The sequence below is a fragment of the Urocitellus parryii genome, chromosome 4, assembly GCF_045843805.1.
Source record: "Urocitellus parryii isolate mUroPar1 chromosome 4, mUroPar1.hap1, whole genome shotgun sequence".
NCBI lineage: Eukaryota > Metazoa > Chordata > Mammalia > Rodentia > Sciuridae > Urocitellus > Urocitellus parryii.
The window spans coordinates 111,064,851-111,080,789 of record NC_135534.1 but is presented as its reverse complement, the minus strand read 5'-3'; the positions used below and the strand labels follow the sequence as shown (position 1 = coordinate 111,080,789).

Here is a 15,939-nt window from a genome sequence, read left to right as displayed (position 1 = left end):
CAAATATTTAGAGGTGTTACAAATTATTCAGGACAGATAGACTCTGGGATTTCCCAGTGGGCTGTGGTCCTCAATGTGTCTGATCCTATGAATCCAGTTCTACTGAAGCAGCCAGTTATCAGTGATGAGTTCTGCTTCTTTGAATGTTGAAGTACAACATTAAAGAAGCACGCAGAGACAAACATATAGAGCAGATTTTATTTAAAAAGTACTAACAGACTTCTTCCATAAGGGAAAAGAGGGCCATAGCTGGTATCCTGGTTATCCCAAGAAGTAACTGCATCCTGCCCCTATTATATATTTTAGACTTTCATTGTTCTGTCTCCTTTCCACTTATCTCTGTCCTTCCTGAATAGGCCCATGAGATGCCAATGGGAGCTGAGCAACTGGTAGATGCCAAAAGGTGAGAAGCAGATGGGCAGAGGGAAGGGCCAAACGGAGTGACCCAGGCAGGAAGCCTCCCAGGAGGCATTAACAACATTTACAACTCCCTATGGTGAGGGGCATTTCCTGGGACAGGTTACCTTAGCAATAGGCTGGAGCAGGAGCAGGTGGAGGAAGGGCTCTGGAGGTATTAACATTTCCATCTCCCAGGCATGGTATCCAGCTTCCCAGACCCAAATCAGCCTCCATTTTATCAAGCAGACCCAATTACCTATCTACACTGACTACCGGTCTTTAATTCTGGCTTTACTACACTTGGCACTTTATTTTTCTTCTCAAATAATTCAAAACTAGCAATAATTTATGACTTGTGGACATTTGTTCTTTTTTCATAATTGTTTCCTCACTAAATCTGTACAAATTATAAATGTTTCCTAAAGCAAAATAGCCTCTTTCACAAACTTCTCTTTTCAAGAAGTTTACTTAGGGTCACTTTGACATCCTCATTCCTCAGGCTATAGATCACAGGGTTCAGCATGGGCACAACCGTTGTATAAAACACAAATGATACTTTCCCTTGGTTCTTGAAGCTGACTGATGATGGCTGCAGATACATGAATGCCAGGGAACCAAAGAAGAGAGCAATAGCTGAGATGTGGGAGCTGCAGGTGTTGAAGGCTTTGGCTCTGCCCTCAGTGGAGCGAATACACAGGATGCTGGCTATGATGAAGATATAGGAGCTGAGGATGAACAGGGTTGGGACAAAGATATTAAACACACTTAAGCACAAAAGAACTACCTCATTTATAAATGTATTGAAGCAAGAGAGCTCCAAGAGTGGAAAAAGATCACAGAGGTAATGGTTTATTATAGCATTCTTACAGAAAAGCACTCTCAGCATGCAGGCTGTGTACGCTGTGGAACCAATCAGGCCCATGCTATACACCCCCACCACCATCCAGGGACATATTTGATTAGGTTACATTGTAAAGCAAGGGGTTACAGATGGCAACATAGCAGTCATATGCCATTACAGGCAATATGTGACACTCTGCAACAACAAAAATAAGTTAGAAGTAGAGCTGAGTCATGCATTCAGGGTAGGAGATGTGTTTTTCTCTGTCACAAAGTTCATCAGCATTTTAGGGGTTATCACAGTAGAATGGCAAAGGTCAATGAAGGAGAGACTGCTGAGCAGGTAGTACATGGGGGTTTGCAGGTGAGAGCTGAGCACAATCAGTGTGATCATGCTCAGGTTCCCTGCCACTGTGAGCACATAGATTATAAAGAAGAGGAGGAAGAGGGGCAGCTGGAGCTCTGGTTTGTCTTTTAATCCAGCCAGGATGAACTCAGTCACTGTAGAATGATTTCCTTCTGCCATTTTCTTATGAAAATTCTAAATAGGAAAAAAAAGAAAATTTTTGAAATAAGTATGTATTGTCCAATCACACCAGGGAGTCTGAAGTAGAATCCAAATCTTTTCACACAGAGAATCTCCATTTCACTTGTTCTCTATGGTCAGCTGTCAATGATGTTATGATCACAGGAATATGTGAGATGTAAATAAGTATAAGATGAATCTTTTCCTATGTGTGCTCTCTGCTTTAACATTTTATATTAGTATTATCCAGTCCCTGAAGTCCCATAGAACTGTTCTGAAAACTTTGAGTTATCCAAGTAGTTTTCATGCTTTATATGTAATCTTCTCAAGTGAAAAAAAAAAGTACCTCTTTATGGTAAAATAACAGTAGCATTTAAAAAAAATCCCACAGAAATATCGCACATAATTATGAAAGACTGAAAGTCTTTCTTCCTAAGATAATGAACAAGGCAAGATACCCACTCTCTGTGCTTTTATTCAATATCACACTAGAGGTCTGGCAAAGATTATAACGAAAGTAAATTATAAGAAAACTTAGATTAGAACCACTATCTTCATTTATAAGTATCATAATATTGTATATAGAAAGTCCTAAAAATATCTATAAAATGAACTGTTAGAACTAAGTCAAAAGTGAAGCAAAGTAGTAGAATAAAATATCAACTATCTCACTCTGTTTTTCTACACACTTGCATTGAACAATCAAAAATCCACTTGTAGAATCAAAATGAATGAATAAAACCCTTACAATGCCTCAGTTAAAAGGGTAAACAAGGAAGCATTTGCAATGATTTCATTCTGCAGGGGACAGGGAAATGATGAGGGAATTTGTGTTCACACAGGGGTGTGGCTCTTACTATGAGGACTGGGAGAGGCAGATAAACAGCCACGTGCAACTCTATTAATAGAAGATTTCAAAATGTAAAAATAAAATTGTGGCATGAAAACATACCTCTTCTTCTTCCCAGATAGTTTGATGTTGCCTATTTGTTCTTCTCAGTTTCTCTGGAGGGAAAATTACATGTGTGAGGAGATGATAGACCAAAGGTATTTTTTGAGTCACTAATCCTGCTCTCTGCTAAAACTCATGCCCAAGGACCCTTGGATTTCTTTAAAATTTGGCTGATGCAATGATTTCCTATGCTGTGTATAGACAATAAGAGTCTAATTAGGAGCAACCATTGATAATGATCTACCATTGGAACCTCATCCCTCAAGTTGTCAAATCTGGGGGAAAATCTACAGTTTTATATGTCTAGTTCCATACTTGTTCTCAAGTGTTTAATGTTGTCAATGTTCTTATTTGATTATGGATGAAAAAGGAGCATGTGAGAGATATTGTTAGAGTTCTACTGAATTTCATGCCATGATATTTAAAAATAAAAATTTCTGGAAACTTTTGAGACATACACTGAAGGAATTGTTTAAAGAGACTTTTTTTTTTTTTGCAAAGGAAAGGAATATTATTTAATCAGGGAAAGAAACCAATTTTGTAAGACTTGAAATTGTTTTACTTGACCTCTATTCTCTGTATTTGATATGATACATTCATAAGACAGTAGCTTTTAGAATTTTTTATTTGAATGTGAATAAAAGTTAAAATTTTCACTGAACTTTTATACTCAAATATATTTGATACTGAAAATGACCAGTGAGGAATACCTAACAAGACTAAAAAAGAGAGATGAGGACATTTTTCCTTATAAAGTAAAAGAGAAATATGGAGCAACAATTAAAACACATATGGTACAGACTTTATTCTCATTCTGAAATGATGGGAAGTCAAATTGTATTTTATGTTTTTACCAAATATCCACTAAATATTATATAATTTTGAGGAAATAATTGCAGTTAGTTTTCAGAATTAAATTTACCTGGAATATTTTGAATTTATTCTTGCATACAGACCTTTATTCTGGTGTTTTGCTAAAGTCTACCATTTAATATTTTAAAGGGCAAAAACCTAATATCATTATTTATAGCCACATGAAAAATGTTGCTCATTAATAAAGATATAACCTCAGACTTAAAAATAGAATGAAAAACAATACACAAGTTTTGTTCTCAAGAATTTGATTATTTTTATAAGTGTAATCCATATCAATCATTAATAGTAAATAATACCAGTGGCCGCATCATTACAGTAAAGGTCATGAAACAGAGGTGCACCTAATCGTGACCTGGACTGGTGACAAATGCATGAGAATTAAGGTGTATCTTTGTCATTGACATGTGTGTAAAATTTGAATCCTCGGGGAGGAGTCAGGAAGCCATTTGGGGTGGGGAAGCTGTGAGAATGAAGACAAGACCACAGGAATGGACACAGAATTGTAGAGATAGTATATAGACTACTCCACACAGCGTGGTGTGCTTTCTTGTGCATTTTCATAGGTGTTAAAATATTTCATGTTTTATACATTTTATTTTTTCTATATCTTAATTGGTACATTATAATTATGCATAAAAGAGGGATTCATTGTTACATAGTCCTACATCCATGCAATACAATAATATAACTTCGTCAATATGATTTCCCATTTCCTAAACTTCCTCTGCCTCCCCCTGACCCCATTCTGTTTTTCTACTCTACTGGTCTCCTATTTTCATGAGATCTACCACCAGCATTTATTTTCCCTCTCTAGTTTCCACATATAAAAGAAAACATACAACCCTTGATTTTTTTGAGTTTGACTTGTATTGCTAAACAGAATGCTCCCAAGGTTCATCCATTTTCCTTCAAATGACATAATTATTCCTTATGCAGAGTAAAACTCCATTGTGATACTACATCTTCTTTATCCATGTATTCATTGATAAACACTTAAGCTAATTCCATAATTTGACCATGGTAAATTGTGCTGCTATAAACATGAGTACATTTACATTATATATTATAATGACTTTAACTCTTCAGAATAATGGGGTGGTATAGTTGGGTCATTAGTGGTTCCATTCCCAGTCATTTGAGGAGCCTTCATACTGATTTCTATAGCAGTTGTTCAATTTATATTCCCACTAATAATGGAAAAATTTCCTTTCCCCCATATTCTCTTGAGTACTTATTATATTCTGTATTCTTAATGGTTTTCCTTCTAACTGGAATGAGATGAAATCACTAGTTTTGATTTATATTTCCATAATTGCTAAGAACATTAACCATTTTTTCATACATTTGTTTTCAGTTTGTAGGTTTTTCTTTGGATAAATGTCTGTTTTGTTCACTTGTTATCTATTGATTGCGTTATTTGATTTTTTAAAGTTTTATACATTCTTGATATTAGTATTTTCTGAGAATAGCTAACACATTTCCTCTTATTCTGTAGTTTCTTTCTTCATATTTGTAATTGTTTCCTTTCCTGTGAGGAGCTTTTTAATTTGATGTCATCACATTTATTAATTCTTGACATAATTTCCTGAGCTTTGGGGGTCTGGTTGAGAAAGTCATTGCCTGCACCAACATGCAGAAATGTTGATCCTACATTTTCTTATAGGATTATAATTTTTCTGCTCTAATTTATAGGTCTTTGATTCATTTTGAGTTTATTTTTCCACAGTGTGAGTGAAGAGATGTAATTTCATTTTTCTACATATGGATAATCCATTTTGCAGGCATCTTGTTTTAATAAGCTGTATTCCTCCAACATGTTTTTGACATCTTTGTCAAGAATCAATTGACTGCATCTATATGCGTCTGTCTGTGTTTCTTCTATTCTGTTCCATGGTTGTGTCTGTGTGTCTGTTTTTGTGCCAATGCCATGTAGTTTTTGTTACTATAGCTCTGAAGTATAGCTTGAGGTCAGGTATTGTGATGGTTCCAGTATTTTTGTTTGTTTATTTTTGCTTAGAAAATACTTTGTATATTCTGAATATTTAAATGAATTTTAGGACTAAAAGTTTTTTCTAATTCTATGAAAAACATCATTAGTATTTTGATGGGCTTTGCATTGAATCCGTATAGAGATTTTGGTAAAATGACCATTTTAACAATATTAATTCTGCCTGTTAATTAAAAAGGGATGTCTTTCATTTTCTAATGTCTTCTTCAAGTTTTTCTTCAGAGTTGTATAATTTTCCTTGTAGAGATCTTTTACATACTTTATATATTTCATTTTAATTAAAGTTTCTTATTTCTCATAAAATTCCCCAAAATTAACTTGAATAGTACATAGAACCAAATATGATAATATATAATAATATGATATGATAATATATAATTATATTTAAACAAAACATGAAAATATATAATATTGATATATATATATGTTAATATATATCAAATATGATAATATGTAATAATATTTTAAAAATGAATTAAATCCTTATGCCCTTGAATTTGATGATTGGTTCTTAGATAAGATGCCAAAACCAGAGAATATAATAGGAAAAAAAGTGTAAATTTGACATCACAAAAATAAAAATATTTTTTCCTTATTGTATACCATTCAGAAAGTAAAAAACAACAGAAGTTATTAAATAAAACAAATTTAAATAACAGAACTAAGGAATCAATTGTACTCAGGATAGAAAAAATTCTTAAAACTGAACAATTAAAAGGACAAACAGCCAAATTGAAAGTAGGTCAGAGGATTTGAATAAATAATCTTCTAATTCACTTACTACACAAGTGACCAAAAAGCACCTGAAAATTTGTTTATTATCATCCTTTATTTTGTGAATTTGAGTCAAAACCACAGAGAGATAATGCTGCATATCCAGCCAGATAGCTGACAAGAATGTGAAAAATGTGACCCCTCGTCCTTTGCTGGTGGGGTTGCACAATGGCACAAACCATTAGGAAATGAGTTTGATGTTTTTCAAGTTATTAAAGAGTTACCTTTGGCCTGGAGGTTTCACTGTTGAGCACATATTTACAGACTGTAAACATACATCCACACAAAACCTTGGACATGGATGTTCAGAGCAGCTTTATTTATTAGATCCAAAGAATAGAGGTCACACAAATGCCCATCCACTGATGAATGGACAAGCAAAATGTAGAATAGCCATACAATGAAGCATTATTCTGTAGTAGAAGAAATGAGTGCTGAGATGTTGCCATGTCATGAGCCGACCCGAAACAAGTGAAAGAAACCAGACACAAAAGGCTGTATGTAGTGTGATTCCATTTATACCAGGTTTATACAAACACGGACTATATCTTTTCTAATTGAGATCTCAGTCTTGTGGTTGTATGCACGTATCCATTGTGTTGTATTCACATGTGTCCATAGGAAGGCCGTGTCAGGTTCATTCCACTGTCCAGAGTGGACCAATATATAGAGACAGAGAGTAGTTTAGTGTCTGCCAAGGCCATTTGAAGGAGATGATGGATGGGACTGCTAATGGGTACTGAGAATTGTTTGAGGTTTGATGAGCATATTCTACAAGTAGAGTATGTAGTTGTACAACTATGTGGACATAATAAAAATCACTGCATATACAGTTGAAAACAGTGACCTTTATAAAATGCCAGCGTCATTTCAATGAATGTGTTATGACTCCATGCAGAACACAAAAAGCATCCCATCACATCCTACTCATTCCCCACCATCCTGTAAGCTCTCCTGATCTAGGTTCTCGGTTGTGCAATTCGGTATGTCTGAATTTATGCCAAATATTCTTATTATGTCTTCTCCCACGCAGTGTAGCATTTCTCTCTCCTTCCAAAAACAAATGAAAATATGCTATATTGACTAAGAAATGATATCTTTTCCTAGCATAAACTATTTTTCTCTCTAATACATAGACAAGAAAAGCCTAGCACTTTCTAGCAATTGACTATTAAGTATCAGACACAAGGCAGATTCATGGTCAATTTAACATGTCCCTTTGTCTTTGTTAGAGAAAAAAAAATCAAGTACAAAATAATAAGAACAAATGTAATAGAAGAAAACTAACTCACATTATAATTGAGGAAATTTTCTGAAATACAAAGATTAACTGCTTTCTGATGTCTCCTCTCTTTAGAATCATCAGTGGCCACCTCTTGCAGAGGACAATAATCCCCAATTCTGGCCCAATTCTATACTAGAAAAGCTGAATAATGTTGTGAGTAAGAAAATGTGAACTCATGATTGAGTCAAACTGTTTCTGACTCTATAAACTCAGAACGAAGGGTTTCAGACTGATTTTTTTATTGGTTCTTTTTAGTTATACATGACAGTAGAATCCATTTTGATAAAATTATACAACAAGGAATATATTTTATTCTAATTAGGAACCATTGTTGTGGCTGTACATGATGGTGGGATTCACTTAGGTATTATGTTAGATTGATTCTATGGTCTATTTCTATCCCTCTCCTTTTCCCTCACTCCTCTTTGTCTAATCTATTGAAATTCTCTCCTTGCCCTCCCTTTACCTTTTTTTGTGGCTTAGCTTCCACATATCAACGAAAACATTTGAACTTTGTGTTTTAGGAATGACTTATTTCACTTAGCATGTGATCTCCAGATCCATTCATTTACTGGCAAAGATCATAAAGTCATTCTTTTTTATGGCTGAGTGTTATTCCATTTGTATATATACACCACAATTTATTTATCCATTTATGTGTTGAAGGGCACCTAGGCTGGTTCTATAGCTTGGCTATTGTGAATTGATATTCTATAAACATTGATGTAACTGTGTCACTGTAGTACGCTGATCTTAAGTCCTTTGTGTATAAACTGAGGAGTGGAATAACTGGGTCAAATGGTAGTTCTTTTTGAAGTTTTCTAAGGAATTTTCTTATTGCTTTCCAATTTGCAGTCCCGCCAGCAATGCATTACTATGTATTTTTTCCTATATCCTCACAAACATTTTCTTGTTACTTGTTCTTGATAATTGCCATTCTGACTGGAATAAGAAGGAATTTCAGTGTAGTTTTAATTTACATTCCTCTAATTGCTATAAATGTTGAATATTTTTATATATTTTTGACTGATTGTATGTCTTCTTCATTGAAGTGTCTGTTTAGGCCCTTTGCCTATTCATTGACTGGGCTATATATTTTCTTGGTGTTGAGTATTTTGAGCTCTTTGTGTATCCTGGAGATTAATGCTCTATCTGAGGAGCAAGTAGTAAAGATATTCTGGTTTTGCTATCAGGGTGATACTTTCTTCATAGAATGAGTTTGGAAGGGTTCCCTCCTTTTATATTTTGTGGAATAATTTGAGGAGTATTGGTGTAAATTCTTCTTTAAAGGTCTGGTGAAACTCGGCTAAGATTCCATCTGCTCCTGGGCCTTTCTCTATTGGTAGGTTTTTGATGGCATATTCAATTTCATTGCTTGAAATTGATGTGTTCAAATTTTCTATGTGTTCCTCTTTCAATTTGGGTAGGTCATAGGTCTCTAGAAATTTGTCAATATTATATACTTCTCTATTTTATTGGAATATAGATTTTCAAAAGATTATTGTCTGAATTTTAATCATGTCCATGGTGGTATTTCCTTTTTAATTATGAATGTTAATGGTTTGAGTTTTTGTCTCATTTTTTTTATTAGCTTGGCTAAGGGTTTATCCACTTTTTGTTTTATTTTTTCAAAGAGATGACTTTTTGTTTCATCTATTTTTAATTTTTTTCTGTTTCAATTTCATTGATTTTGGCTCTGATTCTAATTATTTCTAGTCTTCTACTGCTTTTAGATTTGATTTGTTCTTCTTTTTCTACAGTTTTTAGATGTAATGTTAGTTTATTTATTTGGTGACTTTCTATTCTTTTAAAGAATGTTCTCAGTACAATGAATTTTCCTCTTAGAAATGCTTTCATATTGTTCCTAGAGATTTTGATAAGTTGCTTCACAATTATCTTTTATCTCTAAGTGTTTTTTATTTCATCCTTATTTCTTCTTCTATCCATTGGTCATTCAATAACATATTATTTAATCTCCATATAAATAGCATATTATTTAGAATATCTTCTATTTTTATTTTATCTTTGGTTTCTAATTTCATTCCATTAGGATCTGATAGAATGTAAGGTATCCTATCTCTCTCTCTCTCTCTCTCTCTCTCTCTCTCGTATTTGCTAGAAGTTGCTTTGGGCCCTAAGATATGGTCTATTTTAGAGAAGGAGCAATGTGTTGCTGAGAAGAAAGTGTATTCAGTCTTTGATGAATTAAATATTCTATTCATCTGTTAAGTTTAAATTATTAATTTTGTTTTTTAATCTATAGTTTCTTCATTCAGTTTTTATTTGGAGGATCTATCTAGTGATGAGAGAGGCATGTTAAAGTCACCCATTTTTATTGTGTTGTGGTCTATTTGTTTCTTGAAGTTGAGAAGGGTTTGTTTGATGTATATAGGTGCTCCACTATATTTTGTCCCAAACAAATATTTTTCAAATATTTATGTTTTGGGCATAAATATTTATAATTGTTATGTCTTATTGATGTATAATACCCTTAAGCAGTATGAAATGACATTTTTGGTCCCTTCTGCCTTCTAATTATCTTTGGCTTGAAGTTCACTTTATCTTCTATGAGGATAGAGAATCCTGCTTGTTTACATAATCCAAGTGAGTGATATGTTTTTCCCATCCTTTGACCTTCAGTCTGTGGATGTCTTTGCCTACAAGATAAGTCTCTTGGAGACAGCATATTTTTGGGTCTTGATTTTTATCCCAATCTGCCAGTCTGTGTTTTTTGATTGATCAGTTTAGTCCATTTACACTCAGTAGTATTATTGAGATATTTTTTCATATTGTTTTTGTGTCCCTCTATGTTACTGGGAACTCACAGATTGGTGAGCAATAATATCAACAATATATGTAAACAATACATATCAGTGGACCTGGTCCTTAGTTCCTATTTTGATATCTAGTGTTAACTGATGCCATATGGAGGGATAGTGCAATCAGCAATTTCCATTAGTAAAAAACAGTATATAATCATGTATTATGACTGGCTTAAAATTAAAAAATAGATGTTGTCTCTGCCTTCTCCTGTATTAATTATTGCTGTGATGTTGGTGAGAGGGATAGATGTTACAGGCCCCTTAGTATTCAGAAGTGTTAAGGATCAGTTGAGTACGTGTGAGGAAGAGATAGGAGGATAGAAAAGTGTTTGCAACATCAAAGGATGAATAGAGCAGATGTACTGGTAACATAGGGTATGTTGTTAGTTTGAAAGGGGACATAAAAGTAGAATATAAAGGAGAGGGAGAATGGGCTTTGGGTGTCAGGAGTAAAGAAAAGAGGGAGACAGGGAGACAGAGTAGTGATAAAAATGTTACAAAACAAAATAAAAATAAGCTAACAGAAATTCTAACCCTCAAAATATAGAAAATGGGAAAATAACACCTTCAATAAAAGACTACAATGAAAAAAAGAAAGAAAGAAAGAAAGATAAATAGATATTAATATGTGCAGGAATTCTTGAATCAGTCAGTACACATTCAAATAAAACAAAAATCCAATATGAAAACCCAAATTTAAATAGCGAAACAGAACTACTACCACAACAAATAAGCAACAACAAAACTAAGAAAAAAAAAGAAAAATCCTGATGAGATGTTAAGATATTCGTGTATTGCATCCACTATGGTGAACAAAATAGTAAGTATATGTGTTCACTGTTTATATCCATCTGGTTTTCTTTTTGATTCTTCTTGTGGTATGATCTAAGCTTGGGAGTATGGGCCCTGTGTTATGCATCCTTCCTTTTATTGTGTTGCTCACCAAGTTGAAGATTTAGGTTTAAGACTTCCCAATTCCCCTTCCTGGGAGATTAGTGTGGGCAGGCCTGGCTGCAAGACTTGAGGCAAAGTGGCAATTAGGGAAAGCTGGGTTGTGGGTGGGTGGCAAACCGCTTGGCCACAGCTAGGTGGCAGGTTGATCAGGGCTGGGCACCGGGACCTGAAAACTGGCTACTAAGCTATATGCTGTACTTTGCACGTCTGGCTGCAAAGCTGCTATGGGCAAGTTTGGGCCTGGCCGTGTCAGGGCCCAGTTAATCTGTACTGGGAGGGTCAGTACCGGGTGCCAGGACCTGTGTACTGACTGCAAAGTTGCATGCTGGACATGTGTGCTGGTGAGAAGTTCTGGTGGGAAGAAGCATCCTGTCATGCAGGGTTATGGGCTGGAGACTAAGCTGCGGGCATAACTGGCTAAGTGGTGGATGTCAGACTAGGGAGGGAGCTGGGGACCATTCTGGTGCATGAACCTGGGGTCCTGGCCCAGGAAGGTCTCGGGAAGCTGGTGGGTGCCAGAGCAGCTGGCTGGGCAAGCTGAGAGCAAAATGCGCTCACACTCTCTCTTCCAACCTTCTGACCAGCTATAGCCTGTCAGTCCCCACCAGCCACAGGACTCATGCGAGCCCAACTATCTTGAGCCTCTCTTACCTGTGTTCCCTTGGGCAAAATGTCCTAGTTTCTACTTTCCACAGGTGTGCTAGGCTCTGATAAGCCAATACAGACCTAATTGCAAACTTAGGGATCTGGGTTTCCATTTTCTGTAGGCTACACCCCTCTGCAGTTCTAATATGGCTCCTGGATGGGCTCTCCAAGGCTGATTCCTCTTGATGTTGGTGGAGGCAGTTATAAACAGACACCTGTGCTCTCATTTACTTTGGGGATCACAGTACAGATCTCAATTTCTGAGTAGTTCATTTACATTTTATGAATCAATTGCCATGATTTCCTCTTCCAACTTCCTCATAATTCTACCCAAGGCACTCCCAAAAGTAATGTCATTTTTATCTAGAGTTTTGAGACATAAGAGCTGTCATAACCATGTATAGGTGGCAGCTCTCTCAGGATTTACTTTCATTAGGAATGATCTTTTGGGATATAAGAGCAATTAAAATTTCTTTTTATGATTTTTTGTATGAAACTCTCATCATTTCCCTTGTATATAATAGTCTCTGGATTGAGAAGAAGCAATGATTAGTTTAAGGTCTAGAAGTCAACACCTCATAGATATGGTTCTAGGAGGTCTTGACAACAGCTTCCCATCTGAACACAATTTCTGAAATATTTAAAACCATGATTTTAATCCTCTTCTGCTTATTCAAGCCTTGGACAAATAGGTAATCAGTTGTAATTATTAGTGAAAGTTGCTCTTTTAGGTCTGTGTCATTTTGAAGGTACTTTATGAAATAATCTCAGTGAAGGGGTTGAAGATAAAAGGTGTTGACCCAAACAATTTAGGAAATGAGTATAAATAACAAAATTAGAAACAAAATAAATTGTCTAATTTTGTGCTGTATTTGATAAAGTTGTAGATAAAGTTGTTATAATTTTGATGTGAGGAATCCCTCAAAAACTCATGTGTGAGATAATGCAGGAGTGTTCAAAGGTGAAACAATTAGACTATGAGCATTATAATCCAATCAAGATAGCAAGTATAGGCAAGTAGGGTGTGGCTGGAGGAAAAAAGTTACTGGGGACATGACCTCAGGTTTTATATTTTGTCCCTGGTGATCAGAACTATTTCTCTCTCTCTCTCTCCCTCTCTCTTTTTCCTGGCTATCATGACTGAGCAGCTGTTCTCTGCCATGCCCTTCTGCCTTATAAGATGTTCTGCATCACATTTGACCAAGAGTTACTGTCCCCAATGAAGAAGGGCTGCGTCTCTAAAACCATGAGCCAAAATAAATTTTTCCTCCACTAAGTTGTTATTTCCTGGTATTTTGATCACAGTGACACAAAGTTGACTAACACACAGGTTTTTCTCATAAAGGTACTGGTCAACAATTATGAAACCACTATAACTGCATACTAGGAATAAACAAATAGGAAAGTGTTCAGTGGATAATGACAAGCAGGTCTCGTGAAGCAGAGGGTTACAGATGAGAGATGGGGGATTTCTAGAGTGAACCATATGGTACTATATGAGAGTAGGAAACATTACTATGAACTGATGTTCAGCTCAAAGCAGACACAAATAGAGGCATAATGGTAGTATGTTCATGAATACAGGCTAGTATGTACTCATGTATCTCCTGGTTCTGTCAGCTGAGGGAATCAGAAGCAATGATACCCCAGTAGCAATGAGCACATTAAGCTTCCATGCTATGATGGGTTTTTAATACTGTTCTTCAAGTAAAGGTTGTTCAATAAAGGTAACTGGAACTCCTTGGAGAAATGGCTAATATTAAGTGTGGGCATGGAACTACAAGATCCTTAACACTATCAAAATCATCACTAACAAGTCTGAGACACTGTGACAGTCTAGCAGAGCCTAAAAAGAAATGAAAACTAATGAAATAAAGTGGGACTTCAGATAATAATGATGTGTCAATAATGGTTCCTTAGCTTTGGCAAGTTCACCACTATAATGTTGACAGTCGAAAAAACAGAGTGCATGGTATGGGAGACATTTCTGTAATAACCCTGCAATCTTGGTATGCATTTTCAAATATTCTGAAATAAAAATTTAGTGTCAATGTATGATTCCTGGTTTAATAACAAAGGAATGAAATAGAGAAAGAGAGGGAGGGAGGGAAGAAGGAAGAAAAGAGGGAGAGAAAGAAGGAAGGAGAGCGGTGAGGAGAAAAGAAAAAAATTCTTGGACAATCCTGTGCATAATTTTTTTGTCTTCACATATCTATATCTTCTATAATCAGCCCTTCTTTTGTTTTAGACTATAATCTCTTTTTAACTGAACTATTTTTCAGTTTTTCCATCTCTTGATTTCATGATTTTATATCTGAGCCATGTCTAAAATTCACCAGTACTTCAAGAGCAGCAAGCCTGATAGGAATCTAGCAAATAAATAGCATCAGCTCAGGGGATGAGACTGAAAGTGCTCCATGGCTCACAGGATGACAGACGAACCTTCTCTGCAGGTATTGTCGTATTGGTATCACCTTGCTAATTATTACTGCAATATTTCTTTCCTATATATGCAAAGTTATAGATAATTATATTTTATGAAATATAGATGGAACTAATTCTAACTGATGACAGGAATCATGTCCCTAAGGAATACTGGATTCATTCATTGAAATAAACTTTGTAATGTGATGGTGAAATCCTCTAGTATAAAATAAAATTTATTCTTTTATTTTTATTTTGCTTTATACTTCTCCAATAACAAAAATCATATAATAATTCAGTAAAAATACTTTGTAGAAAACAACTAGAATGAGACTTGGATTGTGACATGGCACATTGTAAATCAAGGCCCACGCCTTTAGGGAGGTCAGTGAGAAAGAGCACAGAAAATAGCTCAGAAAAGAGAGAGTGATGCAAGTCAGTGTGCAAATGAGTCAGAATGTGAATGGTAGGCCATGCGAGCATTCATTATGTACTCAGAAATCAAGAGACAGCTATGTGGACCTGTTAATATCAACTACAAATAGAAATGAAACTTCTTCATGAATTGAGTAGAAGGACTGAGTGGGGCATGGAAAGGACTGCTGTGTATAGTTGGGATAGTGAGATAATTCTAGAGAAAATGAAATATTTTACTCAAGTAAGAGATGATATTATGCATGCAGGGCTTTCATGTAGATAGAATTACATCATACTTTGAAATTTATGTGGATTGGTTTAGACATGAAATTTAATGTGTTCTTCTGTTTTCACCTTTATTGATATAATTGATATACAAAAAGAAAAAAAATCTAAACATTTGATGTTTATGCACAATTTTATAAGTTAGGACATATTCATGAAGGGATGATTTCATCACAACTTCAAGGTAATAAACGTATCTATCTCCTCCAAAGGATTCCTTGTATCCCTTTACTCATTTTGGAGCAGGTGCTACATGTGAATGTGTGTTATGTGGTACGATCATTTAATCTGAGGTCTACCCTTTTATGATTCAAAGGATTCCACACTGTTTTCTGAAGTATACATGCTATATTGTGTAGCAGAATCTAAAACTTGTTCATCTTGTGTAACTATAATTTTGTACTCATTGAACAGTTCCTCTATCTGCCCAGTAATTCTAGAATATTATCTAAAATTTTAAATATGGCATACAATGATTTTATACTCGCCTGTGTCTACATATCCAACCTCATGTCCATATATATTTTCCTATTAATCATTATACTCCAGAATCACCAAGTTATCTGTAGTTCTGCAAAACACACTATCAAACCTCAATGCCTTTGGATATACTATTTCTACTCTACAATGCAATTAGTTCCATTTTTTTACCTGTAAAAATTCCCCTGCAGAATGTCTGTTCTTACTGTCATATGAAGACTCAGACTATGTTTTCCTTGTGTTCTTAGATAG

General features: G+C 35.1%; 1 pseudogene; it reads right to left on the bottom strand.

Annotated features, from left to right (window-relative positions):
* Positions 1 to 838: 838 nt before the first annotated feature.
* LOC144254316 (olfactory receptor 8G50-like) lies at positions 839 to 1,768 on the bottom strand (annotated as a pseudogene).
* Between the last annotated feature and the right edge of the window lie 14,171 nt (positions 1,769 to 15,939).